The sequence below is a fragment of the Carettochelys insculpta genome, chromosome 13 (genome assembly GCF_033958435.1).
Source record: "Carettochelys insculpta isolate YL-2023 chromosome 13, ASM3395843v1, whole genome shotgun sequence".
Classification (NCBI taxonomy): Eukaryota; Metazoa; Chordata; order Testudines; family Carettochelyidae; genus Carettochelys; species Carettochelys insculpta.
In genome coordinates, this window is record NC_134149.1 from 38,078,954 (window position 1) to 38,106,842 (window position 27,889).

The 27,889-nt window shown below is 40.2% G+C and overlaps 1 long non-coding RNA gene across 1 annotated transcript in view; it reads right to left on the reverse strand.

Annotated features, from left to right (window-relative positions):
* Positions 1-336: 336 nt before the first annotated feature.
* LOC142020317 (uncharacterized) overlaps positions 337-27,889 on the reverse strand; it is a 145,645-nt gene continuing 118,092 nt past the window's right edge. Inside the window, exons 2-3 of the long non-coding RNA XR_012647357.1 lie at positions 11,607-11,692; positions 337-379 (exon numbers count right to left, since the gene is read on the reverse strand). This is a non-coding gene — a long non-coding RNA (uncharacterized LOC142020317). The remainder of the gene's footprint in view (positions 380-11,606; positions 11,693-27,889) is intronic.

Below are 27,889 nucleotides of genomic sequence, written 5' to 3' on the forward strand. Positions count from 1 at the left end.
TCCATCTATCACCACTGCTTTTGTCTCATAACTGTTGACTGTTCTCCTCTCTTATTCCATGATGAGACTTCTCTCAAGTTGCCATCATGAAAATAGTGGGAGATCCACAAGAAATGTTCACGGCCAAATGTAAGCTTCCCTCTCACTAGCTTGTCACTCCCCGAAATGTAAGTAATTGGAGAAAGGACTGTCATTAACCATGAGTCTTTTTCCATTGTTAAAAAATATTTTAGACTTCTTATGAGCTTATGAATCGCATTGCTCCTTGGTTCACTTTGTCTCAATATGCTCTTCTTGATTTCTGAAAAACTGAGACATCATGGACAGTTGTTTTGGAAGAGCAAGAAGGAGGGATTATGGATGATGTGCGGTTGAAAGCCTGTGAAGTAGTTAAAAAGGAGAAGTTAGGAGGAGAAGTGTTTTCCCTTACAAAGGAATGATTCCACACCTGTTTTTGACCCTGAAAAATGCTACTCAAAGGGAAAAGGGACCTTTGTTTTGAAAAAATTACTGCTTTCTATTGCACAAACAAGATTATCTATGAAGGGGAAAAATGGGTGTTTGTATTATTACAGTTAAATGCTTCATGGGCTCTGTTTAAGTACAATCTTGATGAATTGTTCCTAAAAATGGTATTGATCTGAGTAATCAATCTTACACCTTTTGTCAAACAGAATGTTTTTACCAAAACTGCAGTATTGATTACTTACATCAGTGTTCTGTTTAAGAAAGAAAGCATTTCAGTCAATGCAGGCTTTGCTACTTTTGAAATCTATAGCAACACACCTACACTCAAAAATCTTTATTTCAGCTCCATTTGATGTCTTTTCTTCTTCCTTATAGTACTGCCAAGGTATGGTGTTTACACCAGCAATTGTTCTCAGTATCCATTTCCCTGAGTACAGACAGTAATTTTAGTTTAGTAGTGCTTATCCTTCAGAGTATGTAAGAGAGAAATGTGGGTTAATTGCTGACGAACAGCACCTCAGCAGCTAATACTGGAACCAAAAAGGAAAGTACAACAGACAACGAGCCATTTATTGAAAATTATTTTTCTGCTGTTTTTAGGGTTGTTATGATATTGATATTAGGGAACCAAAAAAAAAGGATCAAGCAAATTAATGTTTTATATTAATTTGGTTGTGACCTTTAAACGTTCCCTCACACTGGCAATCATAAATAACTTCAGCAGTGTAACAAATAATACCAGCTATCTTGTGCCAAAAGAATGGAAATTGTACTAAGTATCTCTCAGCCTCAGACAGGGTACCTACACAGAATTCAGTTTTTCCACCATATCAAAAAGTATTTTCTTGTAGAGGATTCACCAAATTTTCTGGCATGTGAGCAGCTTTAAACACACAAATCCCTCTTGTCTATAGGCTGACTGAGCATTTATTTATGTTAAAGGAGATGTGTTAATTTTGATAATGTTGAATGTACTTTTCATTTGTATCTGTGGGCAGAAAGTTTGAAATTTTTTGTGTGTCTTTTCTTAAAAAATAATGCAGCATACATTTTTTTGTAAATAAAGTGAGACCAGAAATCCACCAACCACTATTTTTGATCAACTCGCCAACAAAACTGTGCTCATAAAACAAAGAATGGGATTTCCTGAATGATGCACTTACAAGTTTAGAAGATGGCTTTACAAATGAGGGAAGAAAATATGTTTTAAAAATTAAAAATCATCTTTTAACCTCCACTCCATCCAGACTATGTGAAGAACAAATAGTTCTAAGATTCATTACATGAAAGGAACTCCATAATGATGAAATGACTGTATTTCAAATCCAACTGGTCCCGCTACTGGTGAGAGGGATAGCTCAGTGGTTAGAGCATTGGCCTTGTAAACCTACGGTTATAAGCCCAATCCTTGACTGTACCTTTCAAGGGCCTGGGGCACGTTAGGTTTAAAAAAAAATCCTACCAGGTATGGTGACAGGACCTGCTGTGAGGACAGGGGACTAGACTCAATAGTCTCTCAAGGTCCCTTCCAGATCTATGAGATACATATATATCTCCATGCTAAACAACCCTAAAACTGAACAATGTCTGGAATTTATCTTGCATTTCAATTGTTAGCCCATGAAATCACAAAACAACAGATAATCTAATCCTGCACATTTGTTTTTTCAATAGTAACATGACAGGTCAACACAGAGAGACATTTTTTAATTTATACTTATGAGTATATAGTATGAGACTACAGATAGATGTTAGCAACTTACAGGACCCGGTGTGTTTATACATTGGTAGTTTGAAGAATTGCTGGAGGCACTTGTGCAAATATTATTTAGTATTTGAAAAATATGGTATGGAAAAAAAGGTAAAGAAAATCTCATTTTAAAATAATTAGGATATTTTTCAGGTGAAACCTAATCTATTTCCAAAAGTATGCTTATAGTACTTTGCGATATTTGATATTGACCTGACAATTATTGTGGGTTCAGACTCAAGTGACTGAGAGGCCAGATTATCCTACCCTTATGCATGGTGAGTACTGCCTTACTCATTCATGTCCGTGGGATCACTCCAAGGAAGGGAATAGATGGGCCTTGTCTGTTATCCTGACTGGATGGCTGTTCTATTCAGCTGCTTTTTCAACACCTCCACACTAATATATGGCAATACACATCTCACAGAGCTGGAAGAGACCTCAGGAGGTCATTGAATCCCATCCCCTACCCTCTTGGCAGGACCAAGTACCATCCCTGACTGATTTTTTTTTAAATCTGTTTTGTCGCATATCTCTAACTAGCCTCTTTAAGGATTGAGCTCATAACCCTGGGTTTAGGAAGCCAATGCTCAAACCACTGAGCTATCCCTCCAAAACAAGTAGACACCCTAACTGGCATCTCTAATTTTAACCATTCTTAGCAGGCTCTCTTCAGAATTCCAATCATAGAAACTCAAATGGGAGGAACAGTCAACTCTATAAACTATCAAACTAATCCGACTCCCCTTGCCACCTCTCCCTGGCCTTTCCTTCAAAAGGACAAGGGCAAGGTGTTCAAGAATGACTAGACAAAACAAAAAAGCAGTCCAGTAGCACTTTAAAGATTAACAGAATAATTTATTAGGTGATGAGCCCTTGTGGGACAGACACACCTCCCCAGATCACAGCCACACCAGAACAAACTCAATATTTAAGGCACAGAGAACCAGAGGTTGTGTGCTTCAAGTTAATGCAACAACATAATACAATTTAAAGTCAAAAGAGACCATCAAACTAAGGAGTAGCAACCAAAGCCACTCACTTTTTTCTCCTCAAGGCCAGGGAGCAGTAGGTAGAAATGTTCTTAAATTCCAACTATGGGCCACAAAATAGCCAGACTTACATACCCAGATAAGGACCATCAGAACCGTCAGAACATCCCTTATCTGAGGCAAGGCTCAAACAGAGTTCCTTTCTCAGGCAGGGCAATCAGCAGCCAGCACAAAATCCAACCATAGCCCACAAGTCACACCAGGACAAGGAGAAGCCAGGGACACAGCAACCATCCAAGTTACCTGAAACCAGTACAAGTTAATGCCACTGTGAGATGGTGACCCAAAATTCCTTGATGTTTATTCCATACTGTAGTTTGGTCAGTATTCAACTGACCCTTTATCTGTTTTACTCTTTGTAAGAGTCAGCCAGTTTTATGTCATCCTCACCTTAGTCCCTGGAAAAAGCATGGAACAGGTCCTAAGGAATCCATATTGAAACACTTGGAAGAAAGGAAGGTGATTAGGAAGAGTCTGCATGGATTCACCAAGGGCAAATCATGCCTTACCCACCTGATTGGTCTTTATGATGAGATAACAGGCTCTGTGAATAATGAGAAAGTGGTTGATGTGATATACCTTGTCTTAAGCAAGCTTTCAATAATGGTTTTCCATAGTGTTTTTGCCATCAAGTGAAAGAACTATGGATTGGATGAATGGGCTATAAGGTGAATAGAAAGCTGGTTATGTCATTGGGCTGCACAGATAGTGATCTATGCCTCAGAGTCTTGATACTGACTGCCAACTAGACACTGAGGCATAGATCACTATCTGCACTTGTCCTTGCTGAATCTCAGATTTTTGGCCCAACCTTCGAATTTGTCTTGGTCACACCGGACCCTCTCCCTATCCTCCAGTCAATCCACCTCTCCCCCCAACTAAGTGTAATCCTATCATCCAGATAATTAATGTAGGTGTTGGGGTAGTGGGAGAGGGTCACTCCTGGGGCATGACCTTCTGTTTTGTATTACAGAATACCACCATATTTCTGCCACTCCATACAGATCTTCCTGTAGCATATTCCAGTCCTTCTCTGTGTTGATGATCCCTCCCAGCTTGGTATCATTAGCAAATTTCCTTAGCACACTACTACTTTTTGTGCCAAGATCATGAATGAAAAATATTGAAGCTTCCCCACACCAACCAAGATCGATCCTAGAGCAACTGTACTTGTAACCTCTTTCCAGTTTTATATCTTACATTTTAGAATAACCCTTCTTCTCTTAGGCAGTTCCTTATCTACTTCACAACTTTTGTACTGATCTCTATAACCTCTAATTTAACTAATAGCTTCCCATGTAGTACCACGTAAACTGCTTTGCTGAAGTCCAATGGTAATAGAGCTACTGCATTATCCTTATCCACAAAGTCAGTTCTTTTCTCAAAGAAGGCAATTACATTAATCCTGCATAGTCATCCCTCAGAAAACCCATGTTGCACTGCATCCATTTACCCCCACAAATTTAATTATTCTTTCAATGACAATTTTGTTCTAAAGTGACTGAGGTTAGACTAGCAACCTGTATGAGCCCAGCAAGATCACTTCTCCCCACATCCCCCTTCCTTAAATATAGGCACAACATTCATCTTGGTAATGGTAATGCTGCTGGAAAAGAGTGGGACATTCTGATTGGTCAGGGAAAGTAGTCATGCAATAGCCAACCTTGATGATTCAGGAGATATGATTGAGGGCTGGAGTATTGGGCAGGATTGTCCCATAGTCCTGCATACACTATCCTCATGTAATTGTGGGTTGAAACTATGTTCAGAGGGTGTAGCATGACATTTTATAGTTTATCGTCTTGTTTATTTTTGAATGTGAAATTAAAGCTGCTCAGAAATGTAGACGGTTTGACATATTCCTGGAAGAGATAAATAAGGGGGCAAAAAACTGCTAATAATAATAGCAAGGCGAAAGTAGTCTGCCACATGACTCTATAATTTCCCATCCTTCAAATAACATGAACAGTCCTAACAGTGAAAGAGCACTACAGTTCAAAAGAGCATTCTTTGACTCTATGAATCCTAAATGAATCAATAATTAGAAAAAACAGGACATGATCCTGGGGATACAGAAAGATACTTCACCGATGCTGGGAAATCCTAAAAAGTACAGATCTTGTTCTGGTATCTTTAGTTTTGTAGTTCAGACAAGGGACTGGGACTGACTTCAGTTCCTAGTCCAGTCACAGAATCACCACATTACATTGGATAAATCATTGACCCTTTCTTTACCTCCATTCCACGTCTGTAAAATCTGGATAAAAGTAATTTACCTGCTTTAAACCTGTAATGTGTACCGAAACAGAGAGGATTCCTTCCACAGACCAAACTTTGTATGGTGTTTGTGAACACATTAACTACCACAACAAGTATGTTGGGGTGGGAGGAGAACAAATAATAGGTGCATTTTGCCTTTGGATATGTAGGTACTCCCATTGATTTCACAAATATAATGACTGTGCATCTGACAGCAGAACTGCATGTTATGTCTCTACCTACTCGAACCCTTGTCACACCATTTCTTTACCTCATTCCACAACATTTAAACTTTAATGAGTAGTACTTTCTGCAATCTTATCATAGCAGAGCATGTATGTTTTATACACGTTGGCTGAGATAAATCTATTTTCATACCCACACACTTCTCATAAAGAAGTTACTAGAACTGCTACTTTTATTTTATCTACCCTGAGAATACACATATGCCTTTTTCTTAAAGAGCCCATGCAGAAGTGAAAAGTGGGTTGAAGTGATTTTAATACTGGCAGAAATCAAGCAGCTGGAGCCAGCTGTTAAAACTTCTGAAATCTGATTAAAATTTTATCACGTGTCCAAGAGAACCCTGAGATCATTATTTGGGGAACATTCACAAGTTTAGGAGAATACTTTTAAGATTTTCTATTTTTTCTGACACTGTGATGATGCTTGTAGTAAATTGCTCGTAATGGCTAATGATATTCATGTGAATAAGAGGAAAAAAATGTAAAGAAAATCTCATTTTATTACACAACCAACTAGACCAAATATGTCAAACACATGCATTTTCATTTTGCTAAAGAGAACAGGTTCAACAGAGCATTAAAGAACATATTACCACAGAGACAGCTCTATGCTAGCATACCAAATCAGGAGACATACAGGTTAGTTTCCTGATTTATGTGTCCCATAGCATCTCTCTGTCAAGGCTGAGTCCCATGACAGAAGCAGAAGACTAATTCTAAAGACATATGCTATACTTCATCTTATCTCAAAATCTAAAGCTATTGTGGTTGTGCTACAACCTGACATAGAAACTAAAAGATTTATTGCAATACGCACTGCAAGACATGCCAAGAATCATATTAAAAAATGACCAAATCGACCCCCATTCCATATGCCAATTAATTAGATTATTGATTCCAGATGAGTCTACATGTACAGAGCTGTTGATTATAGGAGAGTGCAGGGCAGTAGATCTTTATTAGAGATAATTGATATGTTTGCACTTTTTTCTTAGATTCTTAGCATGTGTTCGCACATCTTATCTTACGTTTGTTATGATCTGAAATGATTTCTTCTATGTGTATTTTTTCAGAAGTTATTCTCACCAAATGCCTTTGTGTTCTCAAGTGTTGTCGATGAGGTTTACTTGGTAGTTCCTCGTGATTTCATTTGTTTACCCCATCCCTCTGGAATTCCTACCAACATCTCAATAACAATAAAGGAAAAATATTGAAATGCTCACCAGAAAAACAAAACAACAAAACAAAAACAAAAACAAACAAAAACGCAAATGATAAAAGTTGGTTGTATTGCCAAGTACTATGTAGATAAGACGTACTGCAAGGAAAATGGGGAAATTTCATTTCCTTGGGGACCTCAGCAAAAAGAACAGTTTGGATACTAGAGAAATAGGGAGACAAAGGTTGATGGTCATGTCAGAAACGTATAAAACAGAGTGTGTTTTTAGGCTGGAGGCAAAATTCCTTCCTAGACTGCATTTGCAGTGGCGTGGCTTGCAAGGGACAACTGATACAAATACAGCCAAGACACCAAGCTATTACAACTGAACTTGAGTCAGCTCAGTGCAATCCCCTTTCTGAAGAACCAACATACTCCCTGTCCTCCAAATCAGAAAATATATTTAAAAAAAAAAGGAAAAATCATTCACAGAGAGCTCAGAGCAGTTTACGCTTCAGTACTCAGCCATTGCAGGAACAGCTCCCTCGGGTGTTAATGGCAAGACAGATACTCAGAATATCCACTCACTGCAAATGGGGTCGCATCCCACTAGTATCCACATGGATGAAATTCTGAAAGCCAAAGTACTAAGGCTAGCTGCACTGGTAATAATCCAGACCTAGTCTTGCTAAGTACTTATCACATCTTCTGCAAAGGTTCCGGTCATTAGTCATCATATGACTTTACCAATTCAGAGGGGAAAGCTACAAGAAGTAAAGTCATGTGAGACTGTCAAAATGTTATTTACTGGGGAGGCCAGGTTTTACCGCTGAATTTCCTTATTACCACTGTCATCGAAGCTGCTGAATTCAACAAAGGATATTCTGGTTATTTGTGATCTGATTTTGTGTGCATTTTTAAAGCAATTGATCAATCTGCCAAAAGAAATTATGCATTCAACTTTACTGGAAATATTCCAGGCTAGACTAAGTCATCTATTATGGGTATGTTAGGCACAATTAAACCAAGTCTGCCACAATGCAGAACAATGGAATAGATGACCCATTAATGATATCTTTTAACCCAAATAATATTAAGTAAAAGTGATTTGTTGTGTTTCTCACTGTGAACAGGACCGTTTGTAAGGATGAAAATGGGCGATGTAGAAGCATCCAAAATCATTTGGCTCTTTTAGATGAATATGAAGAGATTTTTTCCATTGCTCCTGAAATATGTCTCTAAAAGCAGCTTCTATATTAACCCAAACAAACTTACACTAACCAGAAAGATTAATGTACCCTTTATAGCTACAATAGAGGTATGATGTTAAGATTTGTAACTGTACACCAAACATTTAGACTGTCTTCAGGGTTTTTCTCTTTCAGTTTATTTCCGTTTAAAGGCAGCAAGGAAAAATAGTTGCCAAAAAGAAAGGACAGTAACAGTTCATGGCTTTTCAAACAGGATACCAAGGAAAATATTTACTCCCTGATGAACATGCATACCTGTAATAAGAGAAAAAGCAGTCAAGTAGCACTTTAAAGACTAGAAAAATAGTTTATTAGGTGAGCTTTTGTGGGACAGACACACTTCTTCAGACCATAGCCAGACCAGAACAGACTCAATATTTAAGGCACAGAGAACCAAAAACAGTAAGCAAGGAGGACAAATCTGTGCCTTAAATATTGAGTCTGTTCTGGTCTGGCTATGGTCTGAAGAAGTGTGTCTGTCCCACAAAAGCTCACCTAATAAACCATTTTTCTCGTCTTTAAAGTGCTACTTGACTGCTTTTTGTTTTGATAGTGTATAGACTAGCACAGCTCCCTCTCTGTTACTAAAGGTATGTGTGTTACTGAAGAAGAATTATCGCACCGTTCGGGAAAGGGAAGCAGCCGAGCTGGCTTTTATATTCAAATTCGGCACATTAACACATGGTTTAAATCTTGATGGGAATTTTCTGAGTCACTATAGGGGCTTGTCTGCATACTTGGCTCAATCTAATTCTTGACCTTCCCCCCCCCACCCCTCCACTCTCTGATTTGCTCACCTTGATTATCTTTTTCTGATTTGTCCTCCTTGCTTACTGTTTTTGGTTCTCTGTGCCTTAAATATTGAGTCTGTTCTGGTCTGGCTATGGTCTGAAGAAGTGTGTTTGTCCCACGAAAGCTCACCTAATAAACTATTTTGCTAGTCTTTAAAGTGCTACTTGACTGCTTTTTGTTTTGATAGTGTATAGACTAGCACGGCTTCCTCTCTGTTACTGTAATAAGAGGTTTACTTCTGTGCTTTTGGACCTCTGTTCCATTTCCTTGTGCAGTAGGCAAAGGCTTTAAGACTCCTCAGAACTCTTGTAAATTTCATTTAACTGGCTGCCTACAAAGGCAGGATAGAGACACTCATATCTTGTTCCTTCACATCAGTCTGGAAATAGTGTTAGTTTAGAAAAGCTAAATTACAGCTCAAAGAAACACAATCACATTTAAATATTGAAAATGGATTAAATTCTGCCTGATATTGCTTTTCTGTTTCCTAGCAAGGAACATACAGAACGTGCAGCTATTTACAAAGTTCCAAATCTTTTTTAGGTCAGATTTTATGTTATAAACCTATAACGAGGCAAGAAAAGAAAAAAAAATGTCTCTCATATCACTAACTAGACAAGACTTTCAATGGGACCAGTACAGGAATGTCAACACCTGTAACTAACATTTGGTTTTGTATAAAGTACTACATTTATTCCATGCTGTACACTGAACATACTACTTATCTGGCATCTCTGTATTTAATATGCATTGCTTTAGTTTCCATTTCTGACAGCATTTCAAAGAGATATCCAAAAACTTTTCAAAGGAGAAGATGATCAGCAATTATTTTCACAATTAGTATACTATGATACATTATTACTGTATCTTAAGTAAAAATACTATAAGGCCTGAATATCAAATACAATTGACAATGTAATACTTACCAGTGGAAAAATATAATCATTGGTCTGAAAAAACATTTTATTTCGATGTATAGTAAAAAGCTATATAAATGCAAATGCAACAAAAATACAATTGATGTTTATAGATTTTTAAATCTTAAGTAAAAGCTCCACAGAATCCCAGACTTCGGCTGCTAAATATCACAATGACTCCCGTAAGGAAAATGCTGGGATGTTCCAGAGTAACATTTTTCTAATGGCTCCTGCTGCTTTGTCATCCTCTTTGATTACTCTGCCCCAGAATTCATGCTAAAAGAGCTTTTTAAAAGCATACATGAAGATATTATTGCAAGAAAAGTAATATAGGTGTCTTTGAATCTCCAGGTTAGAAATCACTTGTATTTTTATTTACAGGGAGGAGGGAGAAAAGGAGGAGAGGTGCTGTTTCTGTTTGGTAACCTGACTCTGAAAGTTTTTAAATGTCCTCTGCGTAAACATTTCATTGGAAGCCTATTCACTATATAGTGAAATTACACGTTTAAAAAGGTAATGTTTAGACAGCTATGAATGTTTTTGAGGAAGAGAAAATGAATGTAGTTGTACCAAAGCAACCATAAAAATAGGAAAATTAATGAAGACATGATTATCACACAGTACTTTTGCTTTATAGCACCAGCCGTCATAAACTGTGGTTATTGCATATGTTTTGAGTACAAAAGGTTTCAGCTGTCTTGCAAACACAAAATCAAGCAACACCCACGAGTTTAAAGGGGTCCATATTGTACATGCAAAAGAACAATTAGCATATTATGCTTAGCATATGGTAAATAAAAAAGAGTGGAATCCAGTTGAATGAATCAAGGATGAATCAAGGTAGCCCTGTTTTGAATGTTATACCTGAATGACTCCTTAAAGAACTTAATTTTCCAAATCAGAAACCTATTGAGAAGAACAAGCTAAGACAGAGTGAATGCTAAATGGAAATGTCTAATTCAAGTTATGACTGGCCACACTTAGCAACCTTACAGTTGGTCACTTTCTTATCCTGCAGCCACTTGATCATGAAAAGAATGGAGTATGTTCATATGTTTGAAGGTATCAGTGACAATGTTATTATCAATCTGATCGTTTTAAGTGAAAGCACATTTCAGTGAGGGGAAACAGCAGTATATGCAATTGCCTTTTGGAAAGCACATGAGTGAATCAGCACTACAAGAGGCAAGAACTAAAATTAAACAAAAATCAATGTGACAATAACCTAACTCAGATTTCTGTAATGTTATAGAATCTCTGGAAGTGGGACCCACAGTTGGTAAGATAGTCGTTGCATTTCCCTTCATTTATTGTCACCATATTTGACATTTTTTTTTCCAGAATCGAGAGAGGTAACTAATGATATTCCCCGAGGGTCTGTACTGGGACCAATCCCATTCAATATATCTATAAATGAACTGGCGGAAGAGGCAACCATTGAAGTGGCAAAATTTGCAGATGATTCTGAACTGCTCAAGATGGTTAATAATAAAGCAGTGTGTGAAGCGCTTCAAAAGGATTTCACGAAACTAGGTGACTGGGCAACAAAAGGGCAGATGGATTTTAATGTTGGTAAATGCAAACTACAGCACACTGGAAAAAATAATCCCAAATACACACACACACACATAACATCTGCAGCAGCAGCACTCAAAACAGCAGATTGTTATGAATAATTTAAAAAAGGGATAGAGAGTAAGACAGAATATCTTACTGCATCTTTATAAATCCACAGTACAGATGCCTCTTGAATACTGCATACAGATGTGGTTGCCTTGTTTCCAAAATGGTATCTTGGCACTGGAAAAGATTCAGAAAAGGGCAACAAAAATTATTAGGAGTTTGGAGTTTGGAAAGGGTGCTATATGAAGATAGATTTTAAAAGATGGACTTTTCAGAAAGAAAACAGGAGACTAAGGGGAGATATGACAGAGGTCTATGAAATCATGACAAGTGTGGAGAAAGTGAATAAGCAAAAGTTATTTCCATGTTTCCATAACTTAGGTAGCTGGTTTAAAACAAACAAAAGGAAGTATTTCTTCACACAGTACACCACCAACCTGTGGAACTCCTTGCCAGAGGAAGTTGTGAAGACCAGAACTTCAAAAGGGTTCAAAAAAGAGCTAGATTAGTTCATGGAGGATAGGGCCATCAATACTTATTACTCAGAATGGTTAGGAATGGTGTTCCTAGCCTCTGTTTGTCAGAGGCTAGACATGGATGGCAGGGGAGGGATCACTTGATGATTACCAGTTTTATTCACACCCTGATTCCCTCTGAGGAATCAGGCATTGACCACCTTCAGACTACTTTTCGTCTGTCCCAGTATGGCTATTCTCATGTGCTTCTGCTCCTACCCATTACAATAAGGTGGGAAGGTGAAATTTCAGCAAGATTTAAGGTACACAAAAAAACAGGTCATGAGATTATTGTGATTTAATGGAATAAAATCCATGATCAGAGTCCAGAAGTCTCTCAACACTGAAACAAGACTGTGACAAAACTGGGATTACCAGTGGTGCTGCCTGGAATTTAGATCCAGTTCTTCCCATCTCTACAGCCCCATGTCATCAGCCACTTCAATGATGTAGTGATCCCCCTTTCAGCCCCCTGGTCAGGTCATCAATAACGTTCACCCCCTTTTGAGGTAACAATGTCTGACCAAATGTGTACAGTCCAACGTCTCAACAAAAGACAGGGTCTTCACCCTACCTCCAGGTCTTGTTGGTTGTACAACCTTTACTCTGGATTCACATTGTTTCAACAACCCCCACCTTACTTTTGAGAGGGGAGAAAGTAGAGAAGTCAGGCCCTCTCTCTCCACTGGGCTCGAAAGCAGGACCCACCACAAGGATGTGATGATAAACACATTGGAGGGCTTTGGCACTGCCTCCTTGGGCCATTTCCTACCACTTTCTTTGCCAGGCCAGGGGATAGTCAAAAGTTTTGCAAAAGGCCCTGAAGTTAGAGCAAAGGATTTCCTAAACCTAAGGAATGGATACTCCCTCTTCTAGGGCTTGGGGTTTAGGCAACCAGTGATACTGCCTAGAGTTTTGATACAGGCCTGCTTGCAGGCTTTTCCCCAGAATTCAGGACTCTTGAAGTACCTTATTCAGGGTACCTAAGACAGGTCTTTCCTCCTCCTTCTCTCTTGTCTATCACACCTTTCTTCTCCTCCTCTTCCTTCAGTTTTGTGGTCTACCAGAATTCATTCCAGAGTCCATGGCTTCTATTTACTGTATTCTCTGTCTTTTTCATGACTTATTCCAGAATTGCAAAGGCATTTTTATTGAGTTCCCTTTTCCTTCTGTTCTTGATATTTCAAGGGAAAAATGTTACTTCAAGGCATTTAAGTGTTCTCCTGTATTAATTTGCAGTCTTCTCCATCCCAAACTATATGATCTATCTTTATGTATTATGCTTACTCCATTATTGTGCATATTAATTAGAAATAAATTGCTATTTAATCCACTATTTCCTATAAGAATTTTAAATAAAGCCACATTGTTTTTCCAAGTCAACATTATGCGAAGCAGTTGACAATTCTTTGAATATTTTTCCCTTTGTTTCATTTTCCTACAGTTCTTGTCAGTGCTTCCTTACCCATTTTTATTAGGTGTTTACATTTCAGTTTGCTTAATGGAAATTGTAGGTCAAATTGTTGATAATTAATAACAATTTTTGCCTGTCTATTGTCTACTATCCCTATAAGTACCTAGATCCATGATATTACTATGGGTATATCCAATTGTGACAGCTGAGTTGTTGGCTGTAATATGTCATTAAAAATACCAATTCTGCTGTCAGCCTTACTACTATGAATTGCCTGCTGTCCAGATCCCATGGCCCTGGCAGCTAGCCACACATCTAAACCCCAATTTAGTGCTAGCATAATCCCTGTCATCTCAACAGTGTAGATGGATACACAAGTTATTTAGGGTTACAGCTTTCTTGAGTTCAAGTGAAGGCACAAAGAAAAAAGTGTTCTTGCTCTTCTAGTTCTTTCCTTTTTTCAAAGATATATATATAGATATATATTTGGCAATGATGTCTCTACTTATCACAAATATATTGGATTTGCTACAGCTAGTGAATCATTCTTCTTGTTTTATTTACTATATAATTCTTTGTCTATCTAAAAGGGATAGTTTCCAGGGATAAGTGACGGATGTTGGTCTCTTTTAGTCTTCTCTTTTCATTAAGATCTTTTACACTTTTCTGTACCCTACTTTCATGGAGAATTTTTTTTTTCCCTACCCAGTCTCAATTTAATTCTCAGCAGTCATTATATAATAGCTTCAGGTTGCCATCTTTGTTATTACCTAGTGTTTTGACCCAAAAGGTTAAATCTAGCTGTTTCATTCAAATAATGATAGGCATTTCACGGGCTGCAGTCTTTAGTACACCCAGCTATATAATATTGAAGGTTCTTAGGAAGCAGACAGTTCTCATATTTAAATAAAGTTGGTTTCTTTATTTGAATAAAGTCAGTTTTATGTTCGCTGCTGACCCAAAGGCCTGGCATCTGTACACAACAATTGGCCTAATTAGCACTCTGTAGAGCATTACTATCATTTTCCTGTCAGTTCCCCAGAATGTTCCAGAAATATTCGGAAATAAATTAATTCTACCTTTCCACTTATCTTGATAAGTCAAGTCAAGTGAGCTTGTTACTGGATTTAATATTTAAAGTCATTTTCACTGTATTCATCTGTTGGTCATATAGTCCCTCTCTCTTTAATACATTGTGGGGTTTTCCCTATGCCCAGGAAAATTATCATACATTCTTTCTTCATGCTTTTATGTATTTCTTTGTCCGCACAGTGTCTCAATTCTCATACTGTGTAAGATTTTACCTAGATATGCTGTGATAGCAGTTGGTCTACATGTCTTGGAACCCGAGCACAACTTAACTGGTTTCCTCATTCATTGCATGTGCCTAGACCTTATGTATTTCACTTCTTTTATAGAATTATACAACACTTGATAAATAACCCTCAAACTTCCCTCACTTAGGTGTTGAAGCATGTTAAAGTTTATTTCATCCTTGCCTTGGTACAACGCTTTTGCTCTTTGTTATCCCTTTCTGGAGATCTCTCATAATAAACTTTCTTTTAAAATAATGTCCACCTCTTCATCAGCTCACAATTATCTTAATGAAGGTTCTTCCCCTCTCCCTAAATGCTGTCCCCTCATCACTGATTTTCTTAAACAAACTGGCCAGAATTTCTGCTTTTTCTTTATTGGTGCTTTATACTCCATTGCCTGCAACTGAAAGGCACGGTATTATTAAACTCCAACTTTGTATTTCATTCATTTTCATCATTTGTTTATGTCTCTCTGCTATATTGCTATCTTACTGCCTTTCACAGTGTGTTCTCCAGCTGTCTTTTTGCCCTTTGTTCGACTGCCTGACTCCTTTTATATTTCATTAAATCATCACTGCATAATTTTGTTCTTTTGCTCTCTTCTATGATTTATTTTTTCCCTAAGTGCTACTTCATATTCCTTATTCCCTATGGAATCTGTTATCCTAGGAATAGCAAAGCTGACTGTCTTTCTGATTCCCTTAGTAACATTGTACAGGATCGCTCATTTCTACATTGCTCATTCACATATTCCTCTCTCATGCTTCTAAGAAGTTCCCAATTGTTTTTTTTAAAGACTCCAAATGGGGAGTATTACATTAAATATCCTTTGATATTTTCTTTATACTTGATATGTAATTCAAGACAAAAAGTGATTATCACTCATTCCCTGTCTCTGTGAATTTCATAGAATCCTGCGGCTGGAAGGGACCTTAGAAGGTCATCTAGTCCAGCCCTCTGCCTTTACTAAATCAGGCCAGTCGCGATTTTGTCTAGCCGTGATTTAAAAACCCCTAAGGATGGAGATTTCACCACCTGTCCAGGTAGAGCATTCCAGTGCTTCACCACCCTCCTGGTGAAACAGTTTTTCCTAATATCCAACCTACACATCCCATCTGTAACTTCAGACCATTGCTCCTTGTTCTGCCATAGATCACTACTGAGAACAGACTCTCTCCATTCTGTTTAGAGCCCCCCCCCTTCAGGAGGTTGAAGGCTATCATATTGCCTCTCACTTTCCTCTTCTGCAGACTAAATAAAGCCCAAGTCCCTCAGCTCTCCTCGTAGTTATGTGCTCCAGATCCCTAATCATTTTCATTGACCTCCTCCGGACCCACTCCGGAGAATCCATACCCTTTATATACTGGGGGGCCCAGAACTGGATACATTACTCCAGATGTGGCCATGCTAGTGATGAATAGAGGAGAATAATAACTTCTCTAGATCTGCTGGAAATGCTCCTCCTAATGCATCCCAATATATTTTTAGCCTTCTGGGCTACAAGGGCACACAAGTGACTAATATCCAGCCTCATCTACTTTAATATTTGGGTCCTTTTCTGCTTCCCTGCTACTTAGCCAGTCGGCACCCAGTCTGTAACAATGCTTGGGATTCTTCTGTCCCAAGTGCAGGACTCTGCATTTGTCTTTGTTCAATCTCATCAGATTTCTTTTGGCCCAATCCTCCAATTTATCTAGGTCAAAGTGGACCTCATACCAACCCTACAATGTATCTACCTCTCCCTCTAGCTTAGTGTCATACACAAACTTGCTGAGGGTGCAATCCATCCCCTCATCCAGGACATTAATAAAGATGTTGAACAGTACTGGCCCTGGGACGAGTCCTTGGAGCACTCTACTTGAAACTGACCACCAACCAGACATTGAGCCATTCATCACTACCCGTTGTGCTCAACTTTTTTAGCCAGCTTTCTAGCCATCTTACAGTCCATTTATCCAATCCATACTTCCTTAATTTATGGGCAAAAATATCATGGGAGACCATATCAAAGCTTTGCTAAAGTCAAGGTATATCACATCCATTGACTTCCCCATGTCCACAGAGCTAGTTACCTCTTCATAGAAGCTAATCAGGTTAGTCAGGCATGACTTGCCCTGGGAGAATGCATGTTGACTACTCTTGATCACTGTCCCCTCTTCCAAGTGCTTCAAAATGGATTTCTTGAGGATTCCCTCCATCATTTTTCCAGGGACAGAGGTAAGGCTGCCCGGTCTGTAGTTCCCAGGATTGTCCTTCTTTCCTTTTTTAAAGATGGACACTACATTTGCCTTTTTCCAATCATCTGGGACCTCACTCAGTCTCGATTAGTTTTCCCAAATAATAGCCAAAGGCTCTGCAATGACATCTGCCAGTTCCCTCAGGACCCTTGGATGCATTAAATCTCAACTCAAGAATCTGTGTGCTTCTATATTTTCTAAATAGCTCTTAACCTGTTCTTTCCCCACCAAAGGCTGCCCACCTCTTTCCCACACTGTATTGCCTAGGGCAGTTATCTGGGAGATGACCTTGCCTTTGAAGACTGAGGCAAAGAAAGCATTGAGTACTTCAGCCTTTTCAACATCTGTTACCAGGTGACCTCCCTCATCCAGTAACAGCCCCTTACCCTCCCTGATAGCCCTCTTTCTGCTAACATGCCTGTAGAAACCCTCCTTGTTGCCCTTCACACTCCTTGCTAGCTGCAATTCCAATTGTGCTTTTGCTTTCCTGATTACTCCCCAGGATTCTCCAGCCATATATTTATACTCAGTCATCTATCCAAGTTTCCACTTCTTATATGCATCGTTTTTGAGTTTAAGCTCACCAAGGATTTCTCTGATAAGCCACACTGGTTGCCTACCATGTTTGCTTTTCTTACTGCACATAAGGATGCTTTGTTCCTCTGCCTTCACTGAGACTCCTTTAAAATACTGCCAGTTATCCTGAACTCCTTTTCCCTTCGTATTAGCTTCCCAGGGTATCCTGCCCATCACTTCTCTCAGGGAGTTGAAGTCTTCTCTTTTGAAATTAAGGTTCTGTATTTTATTGCTCACCTTTCTTCCTTTTGTCAGAATCCTGAAATCTACTATCTCACAATTGCTGCAGCCCAGGTTGCCACCCACTTCTATTTCTCCTACTAGTTCTTCCCTGTTTGTGAGCAGCAGGTCAAGCTGTGCCTTGTCCCTGGTCAGTTCCCTCAGAACTAGTACCAGGAAGTTATTCCCAACATTCTCCAAAAACTTCATGGATTGTTTGTGTGCTGATGTATTGGTCTCCCAACAAATGCTCGGGTGATTGTAGTCACACATGAGAACTCGGGCTTGTGATTTGGAAGCTTCTTTTAGCAGCCTGAAGAAATCCTTGTCTACCTCATCTACCTGATCTGGTGGTCTATAAGAGACACCAGCCACATAACAACATCTATTGCTTTCACCTCTAAGTTTAACCCAAATAGTCTCAACTGGCTTTTCTCTGTATACTGGATCTCTGAGAAAATCATACTGCTCTCTTACATGCATTGCCACTCATCTTCCTTTTCTCCCCTACCTGTCCTTTCTGAACAGTTTATATACTTCCATGACAGTGCTCCAGTTATGTGAGTCATCCCACCAAGTCTCCTTTACTCCCATGACTTCATACTCCATTGAGTGTGCCAGGAACTCTTCCTGCATTCTTCCAGGTTTCTTGCATTTGTATACAAACACCTCTGATAATTAGCTGATTGGCCTGCTTTCTCCTTTTGAACCAGAGGTCCTTCTTTCTTGTCCCTTCCTCCTTCCCCATTTGCCTCAGGGCTTGTGCAACCATCCCCCAATGAACCTAGTTTAAAGCTCTCCTCAGTAGGCTTGCAAGCCTCCCCGCAAAGATGCTCTTTCCTCTCTTCATTAGGTGGATCGCATCTGTTCCAAGTGTAACCCCAGAGGCACTGAGACCACCTACTAAAGAGACTGAAGTCTCTATTGCCTTGGCTGAGTGAAAGCTGGCCTTTAGCTCATGTGGCGGTGCATAGGGCTTTAGCCCTTTTAGAGGTTTGATCCTTTCTGCCAACACCACAGGTCTGTTGGCATTGCACAAGCAACCCTTGTTCCCAGCTGCCTTTACTTGCTATGATCCAGGTGTAGGCAGGCAAAGCTTCCCTCAGTTGTAGTCAACTTGTTAGGAGCTCCATTGGAGCTAAATCATTCACTTCAAAAAATCCTCTAGACATTTTCCATTTTTATCATTTTACTTACTGTCCCACAATCTGTTGTGACTCTTCAGCTCACCAGAGATAACAAATGGGCATGTGACACCTGCAATTAACTCTTTCAGCTCCATAGCCTCTAATTTCTTCCCTGGGTTGGAGACATTATTAATTCTGCCCCCTTCTGAGTTGAGCCAAGCTGTAGAGCTGCAGCGTGGCTTGGGCCCCAGACTGGTCCCTAAACTTCTCTGTCCAGTGTGGGTTTAAAATACCTCCTTACAAATCACTGCTAGAGCTTTTAAAAAGAGTGTCTCTACACACATATACTACTCTGGGATACATAAAAAAATTGCAGAACAAAAAGAACTGATTTATCAAAGCAAAAACACTTCCTCTTTTAAGTCACCTTGGGAGTAAAAGCATAAGGTCGCAGATAGAGAACTCGTGTCTGCCTCGAGAGGGAACTCAGCAAGTAGCTGGATGAATGGGTGAGTAAGGTCAAGAGGAGTTGCAAAAGCCGGGGGGGAGGGGTTGATTTCACATTATAACCACCATGGGACTGACACGGCAGAAAAAGCAATTACAGAAAGACAGTAAAAAGAGTTCCTCTGATTTTAAAAGCTATGGAGGGCCAGATCTAGAAGGATCTATGTAAGCAGAACAGTCTTTGGCTCAGCACACAAATAAATGTGGTATTTCTTCCATGTATTTTAACTAGGTCAAGTTTTTGGCCCTTTGGTTTTTAATTATTATGCAAATTGTTGCATAGAAATTTTCTTCAGGCCAAATGCATGTTGTCTTCACCTTGAAATTTATCATACAAACAAAGATAGATCCTCTGCCAGTGTGAAAGTCAGCCTAATTACTTTCAATTGGACTATGCCAAAACATACCAGCTTGGAGGGACATATCCAGTACACTTGTTTCCTCAGTTTCAAATCCAAAGTAGATACCTGTCATCCCAGCTCTCCATGGAAATCTGCTGTATATGGACCTTACTGAAATATATGGAATTCCCAAAACAGCTGATTGGAAAACTTTCCCCTGGATCTAGTTGCTAGTGAGACCTACTGTGGTGTTCAAAAGACAGACTGTTCAGGAATGGATACTGCTACAAAATATAGCTGTTCATATCTCTAATTTACTTTAACCCTTGGACATGTGCTGATCTGGCCTCTGTCTGGCCAGTGTTTCTCAGTCTTATACTGTCTTCATTGACAGGATAGGAATGCAGCTGGTAAAAAGCATTTCAGAAATACACCACATAAAAGGTCATGAATCTCATGTGATCAATGACCTAAGAGCACCTTTCAGAGAACTGAAAATATTTCATGTCTTAAAATATGTGAGGGGATTAGGAAAGGGGTTTACTACTTCTGAGTTCTTGTACCTTCCTTTCAATCATCTGATCCTGGCTACTGTCTGAAACACACTATTGGATTAAATGAGCCGCTGGGGTCAGTCATAAGGAGCAAACTGAGGTACCACTATCTAAAACCTTCCACCAAAACATAGTGAGAGTCATGGGTATTCAGAGCAAGGGCTGGCTGGAAAACAAGATATCGGTTTCTGTGAAAATTTCAATGGTTTAGACCTTTGTTAAGACACTGGGAGATGAAAATGAGATCTCTTGAAAATTTTTATCAGAAAATAACAGCAAGAGCCCAGAACAGGCAATAGCCCTAGAGGTAGGTCACTGAAATAACTTCATCAGGGAAAGCAGGCTCTTGAATCAGAGTGTACATCTATACTACTCAGGAGATCTGCCCTGACTGGGTTGATCTTATGGGGTTTGATTTTGCACGCCTAGTAGGGACATGCACAAATGGTTCTCACAAGAAGTAAGGGAGGTTGATGGGAGAGTTTCTCCTGAAAACCCCCCTGAGTGAGGATGGCCAAATAAGTCAGTCACACATATATTGATTCCAGCTATTTAATTGCTGTTGCTGGAATTGTCCATCTACAATCAACTTTAAGGTCTAGTGTAGACTTGGCCAGAGTGTCACATATCCCAGTCGATTGCCTAAACCTGTCTATACTGGTCTCCCTTCTGCTCTCGAGCTTTGACCAGAAGTTCCATCCAAGGCCTGAGAAGCCTTCCTGGTTCAAGAAGTTTCGAAAGGGGTGTATTTGCTCAAAAAGTTTCAGTTCAATAAATTGGTATTTTCCAATAGAAAAGTATGTTTCCATCAAAACAAAAGCCCCCAAGCCATTCCATTCATAACCATACTCAAGTATTGTTATAAAAAAAAAACAAATTAGTTTTGGCCTCACAGTCAGAGCCCTGTTTATAAGGCAATTACTTCTAGATTTAATAAATGCAATTACACAATTAGTATATGCTGGTTCATTTAACTACTGTATAATTATATGATATTTACTAATAAGTCCAATAGATTAGCATGTGATTAAAAAGTAGCTTAATAGTATCAGTGCCTTATAATAAAATCATCCTATGAAGAGCAGAATGACACTGTTTGTCCCATCATGCTGTTCTAGTTGAAAACTTTAAAAATAGCATTGTAGAGCCAACCATGGAAAATTCTGTCTGTAGCCAATAATTATGGGCCTCTGTGTCAGAAGGCCAAAGACAAATACCCCAAGTGAACACTTCCTCACCCCTCTTCCTCTGCATTGCTGGTTCTTGTGTACAGTAGAAGTGTAAGCAGCTTCTGAACATCCTCTTGTGGCCCACTGTCAGTGCCACAGGGATGCTCCATCTTAATTTCTCCCCACTGGGATGGGAGTAGGTTTGTTTTGCCTTGGGCAAGGTGGAACCACACATCCCATCCCACCCAAATAACATACCCTATTTTAATAAGGCTTCAAGGCCAGAAAAATTAAAACAGTTTAAAGGACTCTGGTTCAATTCTTTAATTTAGCTTCCATGCAACCGAGCCCCTGGGTAGGCCACTCTGCTAGGGCCTGAGCAGAAACAAACACCACCCACTGCAGCCTACATAGCTCCGACTTCAAAATCCTGAATCAGGTGCTTAAGAGGATAAAATAACTTGTCTGCAAGAGCAGGAAAGAAATTTGATGCCGTACAATGCAGCCCTCCCTTTCACAACTCTGTTTAGGACCTGATCCAAACCCAGATGAAGTTACTGCAAATGTCGCCAGTGTCCAGACCCACCAACAGGAGGGAAGGGGTAAGTAAAGGGGCGACTGCTCCGGCGTCCATTAATTAAAAAAGCCCCAGGACTCCTGGATGCTGCCACCTCAGCAGCATTCAAAACCCCAGGCCCTTTAAACTGCCTCCAGAGTGCTGCAGCACACTCCAGACAGCGCTGAGGGCTAGGGGGCCCCACCCCTTCCATAAGCCCCTGTCTCACAACCCCACCTGCCCAGGAGTCCGGCAAGGCACAGTTGACTGGATGCCTATACAGGACCGGGTGTTTAAAAAAATAGTAATTGCCAGTGCTATGGCTGGAGATTAGGCCAATAATTTCATCCACCTTGATAGATCCAGTCTTAACCATCAGTCCAACATTATCTTCCACTTTTTGGTGCCTCTTCAAACCCACATCTGCACTGTCACAACAGGGAAGTATCTGTTGTAAAATTAAGAGAATAATGCCTTTTTAACTCACACATACTCCATTTAGTGAACTTAATAAAGATACTCAGCCATAAAGCAGGGATTATATGGGGAATATTGCATGCGTCTTTCTTTCCTAGCAGTTCCAACATATATTTAAAAGACTCCTCTATGTATATGAAAAATACAATATACTCACCTCCCAACATATCTTTTCTTGAACTTGTTTCATTAGGGAATCTATCTTTTTGACTACCTTTCTTGATCTGCACTTTCTTTAGGAGACAAAGTTAGAAAAATGTCTATCTTTTCTAATTTTTATTTTAGTTGCCCTTTCGTACCATCAGCAAAACTGTCACTTAGAGACTCTCTTGTGGGCTTTATGGGACAGGTTTATGTAAAACAATCATTTCTGTTAAAGCCATTGAACTTGTACCTGTACCAGAGGGAGTTTGCAATATCTTTCTATTCAATAGGTGCATCAGTGACAGTACTTAACAAAATCCTTCTTTAACAGGTAAGAAGACTGTTGTCACAGAGTCATTGTCTTACAAACCACGTCACCTGTCACTTTTCTCCATTACATGCAACTTGCATAGAATGTTTAAAAAAATAAATAAATCGAGCTTTGATTTTACTTTCAGGAGGAATGCAACTCAGCTCTTTTCAGTCATGTTCACAGAATCACAGAATCACACGGCTGGAAGGGACCTCAGGAGGTCATCTAGTCCAGCCCCCTGCTTCGAGCAGGATCAACCCCTACTAAGTCATGCCACCCAGGACCTTGTCCAGCTGGGACTTAAAAACCTCATGGGATGGAGAATCCACCACCTCTTTAGGCAACACATTCCAATGCTTCACCACCCGCCTGGTGAAGAAGTTTTTGCTAATATCTAACCTACACCTTTCCCTCTTCAACTTCTGACCATTACTCCTTGTTCTGCCATTTGACACCACTGAGTACAGTTTCTCACCCTTCTTTTTAGAGCTCCCCTTCAGGAAGTTGAAGGCTCCTATTAAATCACCTCTAAGTCTTCTCTTCTGGAAACTAAACAAGCCCAAATCCCTCAGACTATCCTCATAGGTCTTGTGCTCCAGACCCTTAATCATTTTGTTGCCTTTTGCTGAAACTGCTCCAGCAAATCCACATCCTTTTTATACTGGGGGGCCCAAAACTGGACACAATATTCCAGATGTGGCCTCACCAGTGCCGAATAAAGAGGAATAACTACTTCTCTAGATCTGCTCAAAATGCTCCTCCTAATGCACCCCAATATGCCGTTAGCTTTCTTGGCTACAAGGGCACACTTTTACTCATATCCAGCCTTTCATCCACCATAACCCCTAGGTCCCTTTCCATCGTACTGCTGCTCACCCAGTTGGTCCCCAGCCTGTAACAATCTTTGGGATTCTTCCACCCCAGGTGCAGGACTCTACACTTCTCCTTATTGAACCGTATCAGATTTCTTTTGGCCCAGCCCTCCAATTTATCCAGGTCCCTCTGGATTTTCTCTCTACTCTCCAACGTACCTTCCTCTCCCCCTAGTTTTGTGTCATCCACAAACTTGCTGAGGATGCAACCCAGTCCCTCATCCAGGTCATTAATAAAGATGTTGAATAACACCGGCCCCAGAACCGAGCATTGCGGCACTCTGCTTGAAACAGACTGCCATCCAGATATTGAGCCATTGACCACTACCCATTGGGCCCGACCATCATGCCAGCTTTCTGTCCATCTTATAGTCCAAGGATCCAATCCATATTTCCTTAACTTATGGACAAGAATGTTGTGGGAGACCGTATCAAAAGCCTTGCTGAAGTCAAGGTATATCACATCCACTGACTTCCGCATGCCCGTAGAGCTTGTTACCTCATCATAGAAGCTAATCAGATTGGTGAGGCAGGACTTGATCCTGGTGAATCCATGCTGGCTACTTTTGATCACTTTCCCCTCTTCCAAGTGCTTCAAAATGGATTCCTTGAGGATTCCCTCCATTATTTTCCCAGGGATTGAGGTAAGGCTGACGGGTCTATAGTTCCCTGGATTGTCCTTCTTTCCTTTTTTAAAGATGGGCACTACGTTTGCCTTCTTCCAGTCATCCGGTATATCCCCTGATCTCCAAGAGTCTTCAAGGATAATATCCAAAGGTTCAGCAATGACTTCTGCCAATTCCCTCAGTAACCTGGGGTGCATTAAATCCAGACCCATGGACTTGTGCACATCTAGTTTTTCTAGATAGCTCAGAACTTGTTCCTTCCCCACAGATGGCTGCCCTCCACCTTCTCATACTACATCATCTAGGACTGTCATGGGGAAGTTGACTTTGTCCGTGAAGACTGAGGCAAAAAAAGCATTGAGTACTTCAGCTTTTCCTGCATCATCTGTCACAAGGTTACCTCCCTCATCCAGTAATGGCCCCACACCTTCTCTGATAACCTGTTTATTGTTCACATGCCTGTAGAAACCCTTCTTGTCACTCTTCACATCCCTTGCCAGCTGCAGTTCCACTTGTGCTTTTGCTTTCCTGATTACTCCCCGGCATTCTCCAGCCGTATGTTTATACTCGTCCTTAGTCAACTGTCCACGTTTCCATTTCTTGTACGGATCCTTATTGAATTTAAGCTGACTAAGGATTTGCCTGTTAAGCCAAGCTGGTTGCCTACCAGGTTTGCATTTCTTACTAAGCAGTGGGATTGTTTGTTCCTGTGCCTTCAGTAAGACTTCTTTAAAATACTTCCAGTTCTCTTCAACTCTTTTCCCCTTCATCTTCGTTTCCCAAGGGATCCTGCTCATCTGGTCTCTTAGGGAGTCAAAGTCTGCTCTTCTGAAATCAAGGGTCTGTATGTTACTGCTCACCCTTCTTCCTTTTATCCGGATCCTGAAATCTACGATCTCATGGTCTCTGCAGCCCAGATTCCCTCCCACTTCTACTTCTTCTACTAGTTCTTCCCTGTTTGTGAGCAGCAGGTCAAGTTGTGCATGGCCCCTGGTCGGTTCCTTCAGCACTTGTACCAAGAAGTTATCCTCAACATTCTCCAAAAACTTCCTGGATTGTCTGTGTGCTGATGTATTGGTCTCTCAACAAATGTCCGGATGATTAAAGTCTCCCATGAGAACCAGGGACTATGATTTGGAAGCTTCCCTAAGCTGCCTGAAGAAAGCCTCATCTATCTCCTCTCCCTGATCTGGCAGTTTATAACAGATACCAACTACAACATCACCTCTCTTACTTCCACCTCTAAGCTTAACCCAAAGACACTCAACTGGATTTTCTCCTTCCTCATACTGGAGCTCTGAGCAATCATACTGCTCCCTCACAAAGAGCACAACTCCTCCTCCTTTTCTCCCCTGTCTGTCCTTCCTAAACAATTTATAACCTTCCATGATCGTGCTCCAGTTATGTGAATCATCCCACCAAGTCTCCATCATTCCAACCACCTCATACTTGTGTGATTGTGCCAGGGCCTCTAATTCTTCCCGTTTGTTCCCCAGGCTTCTGGCATTAGTGTACAAGCATCTTAGAGAAGGGGACGATTGGCCCACTTTCTCCTCTTCACCCAGGAAACCCACTTGATTGTTCCCTCCTCCTTCCGCACTTATCTCCGGGCTTCTGTCACCTTCCCCCGACAAACCTAGTTTAAAGCCCTCCTCACTAGGTTTGCAAGCCTGCCCGCAAAGATGCTCTTTCCTCTTTTGGTGAGGTGGATCCCATCTCTTCTCAGCAGTCCCTGTTCGTGAAACAGAATCCCATGGTCAAAGAAACCAAATCCTTCCCTGCTACACCACCTACGCAACCATGCATTTACCTCTGTGATTTGACGATCCCTCCGCAGACCCCTTCCTTCCACAGGGAGGATAGACGAGAAGACACCTGTGTTCTGTATTCCTTGATCTTTCTCCCAAGGGTTACTTAGTCTGCCATGATCTCATCAAAGTTGTTCTTGGCTGTATCATTGGTTCCTACATGAAGAAGTAGGAAGGGGTAATAGTCTATAGATTTAAGAATTTTTGGCAGAGACTCTGTACTATCCCGAATTCTAGCTCCAGGCAAGCAGCAAACTTGCCAGGATTCTAGGTTATGTTATGATAGAATGCCAGTCCCCTACATTTTCACATTAGAAATACTGTGTGCATATCATTTAGGGAGCCTCTGATGCTCTTATGCATTTTTAGGTCCTCCATGGAAGACTTGTAACATTTGAAAACAATGGTAAGGAACTTGGATAATAAAAATGTGCCAATGATGTGTATATCCCAATAAGTTATTTAAGTACATTTCTGAATGACTGTGAGGAAAACAGCCCTATGGTTAAGAAAAGTTATAAATTAGTGTTTCTTAAACCACGTTCTATGGAACACTGGTGCTCCGTGAACAACATACAGGTATGCTGTAAGCATGTCACTTTTTTGACATCATACACTTTTTTTGACATCTGTTATAAAAATCAGATACAATGTTACTTTTTCATTGCTATGATATCTGATGAAATTACTTCATTTAGGTTTTTGCAGTACATGTTGCTGTTTGTTTTTTCAGTTTGACAACTATTTTTTGAAGAAAATTTTCATAGGTGTTCAGTGTAATAAACATTATTGTTTGCTGTTCGCTGGCGTCAAAAAGTTTGAGAAACAACGTTCTAAGTAGACTACATAGCTACTGAAGTGTTCTGACAGAGTGTATTGTTGAGGACATCATTTGCCTAACTGTGTATTTCACAGAAAATGGCTATACATACACCATATACCCTTTCAAATAGAGCAATAAAGTAAAAGGTTTAGTTGTTTTTTTAAATCACTGAGCTACTGATGATGCCCAAACCTAAATCCCACATCCACCTGGTAGGTCAGTGGTGGCACTGAGATCTGAGTCGGAACCCAGAGACTCACTTTCCTGCTCATTTTTGTCTAACTGTTGGGCTGAACCAAACTCCCCATTCATAACAGCATCAAACTCGAAAACCCAGACTTTACAGATTTTTTTTCATGTAATCAACAACACCTTAATAGTATCGGAGGGGTAGCCGTGTTAGTCTGGATCTGTAACAGCAACGAAGGGTCCTGTGGCACCTTATAGACTAACAGAAAAGTTTTGAGCATGAGCTTTCATGAGCACAGACTCACTTCATCAGATGCTGGTCTTGGCAATCTGCCATCTTAATAGGTTATCCTCCCTTGAGCACATGGGACTGCACTAGAAGGGTCCCTTCCAGCCCCTCAGTTCTGGGATTCAGTGCTTTATAAGGTACAACCACAAGCAAACAAAAATGTTCTGCCCTGAAGAACTTGTAGTTTGGAAGATCAATTCAAAGAAAAGAAAACCCAGACATAAGGACTGATGAAAGTTTCTTGCTTCCTCCTCTTCTTGTTAAAAGGAATATCAGGTGAGTTATGCATAAATATCCATTTC